The 3,977-nt window shown below is 67.2% G+C and overlaps 1 non-coding gene across 1 annotated transcript; it reads left to right on the forward strand.

Moving 5' to 3' along the window:
• The first annotated feature begins 813 nt into the window (after nt 1-813).
• LOC116872905 lies at nt 814-939 on the forward strand. Its single transcript, XR_004383707.1, has one exon. It is a non-coding gene; the product is annotated as a U6atac minor spliceosomal RNA (small nuclear RNA).
• The last annotated feature ends 3,038 nt before the right edge of the window (nt 940-3,977 follow it).

Consider the following 3,977-nt stretch of genomic DNA (forward strand, 5'->3'; position numbering starts at 1 on the left):
CACATGTGCACCACCACGTTTGCACTCACACGTGCGCACGTGGGTTCACTGACCGCACACGTGCGCACGCACCCCGCACGCATAAGCGCCCGAGCCTCGGGGCAGAAGCCTGGGGGACAGGGAGGCAGGGAGCACCGGGCTTGAATCTTCAAGCCCCGAGAAAAGGGCAGGTAGGAGACTAGGAGGCCCGTGGTGCGCAGACCGCCGGCTCGGAGGCTGGAACCCGCGGTCCCCGGCCGGCGCACAGCGGCCATGGAGCATGCGCTAAGCCTTGCAAAGAGGGCTCCGAGCATGCGCAGGCCGCACGCCCGCTCCCTTCCCCCCCCCCCCCGCCCTGCCTCCAGAACCCACAGTTCCAAGCGCAGGGCTGCGTCCGGAAGTCCGTGGAGCTGATCTCCGTTCCTCGTCCTCTGATTCGCTCCACACCATGGCCATTTCCGCAGGAAGTTCCGCGTCTCTGCCCGACCGTCCGCGAGGCGTGTCGCTGCCGGAAGCGCGCGCGGGCCCAGTTTTGTTTCCGGGGGAATCTCGTTTTCCGGAGGACGCTGGGGACGTCCGCGTGTCCCTCCCAGCCTCTGATTGGCTGATTTTATGAATACATTAGGGCCGGGAATGGCGAGTTTTTCCACGCGCGGTAGCGACCGTGGGGATGTGGGCGATAGTGTGCGAACCTTGGCGGCTCCGCGCCGCGGGCAGGTGCCTGGAGGGGTGCATCCTGCCGGCAGGCCCAGCCCCGCGCCCACCGCCGTCGCCGCAAGCGAAAGGCGGCGCGGGGCGCGCAGTATAAATGGCGGGCGCGCCGCGGCGGGCAGCGTGTTGTATGAAAGGAGAGAAGGTTAGCACTCCCCTTGACAAGGATGGAAGAGGCCCTCGGGCCTGACAACACGCATACGGTTAAGGCATTGCCACCTACTTCGTGGCATCTAACCAACGTTTTCGGGGCCCCCTGCGCGGGGGCGGGGCCGGCAGCGAGGACGGGGTGTCGCGGGGAGGGGGCGGGGTCGGCCCGCGGGAGCGGCCGGGGTGGCCGCGACCCCCTGGGGCCCACGCTGGTCGCGCCGCGGGCGGGGAGCACGAGGGCGTCCGCGGCGACGGCCCCCGCGCTGGCCGGTCAGCCGAGCACGGGCGGCCGCTGTCCTGGGGCAGGAGCTACGAGCTTCGCGGCGCATCTGGGAGTCGCCGGAGCGCGAAGCGCGGGTCCTCCCCTGGCCGGGCTGCCCGCTCTGCCCCGCCTGCGCCCCTTCCCCGGGGCCGGGCCCGTCCCCGGCGGCCCTGCCCGCCGCCCGAGCCCCGGCGAGGCCCTCGCGCACGTGCCGGCTCAGGGCGTCACAGCCGCGGGGCCGCCGCGGGCCGCAGGCTCGCGGCGGGAGGGAGGGACGCAGTGACCTTCCCGGGGCAGCCGCACGGGGCCTTGCCCCGGGGCGCGTCCGCCGCAGTAGCGCCCACCCGGTCCGCGGCCGCGGCTGGACAGGCGGGAGGCACCACCCGCCCCACGTTCGCTGGGAAAAGCCGGGACCGGCCTGCAGCCCCCAGTTCCCGCCGACGGGGACCCGGCGTCGCCCTGGTCCGCAGCCCCGCCTGGGAGCCGGCGGGACACGAGGTTTCCGGCCGCGCCTCGGGGAGGAACCGGCCAGCGCGCCCGCGGGTTCTGGAGCTCAGCCGGGCGCTGCAGCGGGGCCTGGCGGGGGCCCCTGTGGAGCCCGGCCCGGGACGGACGCACACGCGCCTGCCCGGGGTCGCGGGTGCACGTGCACGTGTGAACATGCACGTGCGCGCGTCCGCGGACACGGAGACCCCAGGAGAGCCGGGGCGTCGGGGCGTCGGATACGGACTGAAGGACGGAGGCGCGACGGCAGCTCGGGGGAAACTTGGACGGTGAAGTGTCGGGAACCGCCACCGACGCCGCAGGACACGCGGACCTGGTGAGGGGCCGCGGCCGGGGGCGCAGCAGAGCCAGCGACTTGCGCCGGGGACAGCAGAGCCGGAGCACGAGCAGAGCCCGCGCCAAGCAGGACGCGCTGTGGACTGGACCCCGGAACCCCGCACGGTGAGCTGAGCCCGCGGGCGCCCCAGCGCGACTCGACCTCCGCGTTGGGAGTAGCTTCAGCTTTAAGGGGCGCGGGTGGCTCCTTGGTCGGCTTCGGCTCAGGCCATGATCTCGGGTGGGGACGGAGCCCCACAGCGGGCTCTGTGCCCCGGGGCGCGGGCGAGGGAGGCTCTCTGCCTGCGGACACGCTCGCTCTTTCTCTAAGCAAATCTTTTTAAAAACAGGTTTTTTTAAGTGACCGACAGCCGGCAAGACGGTTACCCGAGCTCACAACGGTGCTCACGGGAGCTCCTCCCTTTGATGATCACAGCGCAGACAACCGCCCAAAACGCCCGCGGCGGCGCGAGCCCGGGCTGTGCGATCCTCCCTGCGTGTGTCACACCGTCAACAACCGGCACAAGCAGTGACTGTCACAGTAAGAAACGGTGTTTTCGTAACCCCGAGCTTCCCCAGGCGGTGACCTGCCCTCCCCCGACCTCGGAAACAGCTGCACATTCAACATTCAGAAAAGTGACAAAGTCTTATTGCACAAAATTACAAGACATGAAAATTTTATTTTTAAAAGAGAGAATGTATTTGTACACAAATCTACAACAGAGAATTCAAACGTAGAAAAAATAAACTATATCCAACGGCACAGCGCTCGGCGTCCACACGCTCCGCTCCTAGGGGTGGGCCTAACCCCTTCGGGCTTCCTACGAAACACGTGACCAAGCAGCCCCCCGGCCCGCGCTGACCGTCTGTCACTGCCGCGCGGCAGCCCACCTGCGGTCCGCCTCGGGAGAGGCCGCGAAACAGAAGGAAGCTGGGTCCCGCACGCCTTCTACTGGAATGCTCAGCACCGCCCCGGGACAGCGGCTCCTGGAGCGGTCGGGAAGCCCACCAAGGGCAGCCCCCAGACCCCTTCCCAGGACGCAGGGCTCAGGAAAGGCAGGGCGGGCGCAGCTCCATCTACAGACCCCACACAGGCAGGGCCCGAGCCTCAGCCACCAGGTGCCGGCAGAAGAGGGGGCTGGGACACAGTCTGGGCCCCAGGCCTGGCGATCCCAGCACCACTCCCGCTCTCCCTTCACCGTCGCCGTTGCCGGCAGCCACACCACTGCAGGTTCCCACGACACATGCCGGACCGGGCAGCACCCAAGTGCTGGCCCCAAGGCCCCTAGCAAGCCTGCAGGTCCCCAGACGGGCACTGGGGCCGAACCCGGGCCTCCCGCAGCCCACACCGGGCCGCAGCAGCGCTGGGCAGGACAGGGCCGGGGGACTAGCTCCTCTCCAGCTGCATGTCCCCAGGGTGTCCCCAGGCCCCTGACGCACGACTGACCTATAGGGAGAGCCGAGTCCTTCCCGCAGGCATCCTCAACTTCCTGCCGCCTCGGAGACTTTTTCAAACGTGGCGACACGCCCCCTTGTTACCAAGGCTGCCAGCCAGGGGACACAGGGAGCTACGAGCGCGACGCCAGGCTGTCGGCACAGGGACCACGAACTCCCACACACAAAGGGCAAAGGGTTTTTACACGGAAATAACCTTACAGTGTTCTGCGTTTTCCAGAAAGACTGAAACACACTGGGCACGACTACAGCAGGAACCGGTGACCGCGGACCGCGTCGTGGGGCGTCTACGAACAGACAAGGGGGCCGGCCATGGGGCTCACAGCGCTTGCACTGGGGGGTTAGATACCGAAGAAGGTACATAACGCTTACTGGAAAAAAACACAACTCATGATAAAGTGAACTTCACTCTTCTGTAATAAAAAATTAAAAATTCTTGTTGACTCTTGTTTGAACACAATACGGACTAGAAACTTCCCCAGACGGTGAGAGAGGGAGCGGCAGGAAATGCCACCAGCAACTTTGAAAACTTTCTGGTGGGAGACCCCCCTCCCCCCCCACACCGTCCTCAGAGGTGTCCGAATCCGGGCCCCTCCTGACC

This window comes from Lontra canadensis, unplaced genomic scaffold (assembly GCF_010015895.1).
Source record: "Lontra canadensis isolate GAN:19392208 unplaced genomic scaffold, GSC_riverotter_1.0 scaffold30, whole genome shotgun sequence".
Classification (NCBI taxonomy): domain Eukaryota; kingdom Metazoa; phylum Chordata; class Mammalia; order Carnivora; family Mustelidae; genus Lontra; species Lontra canadensis.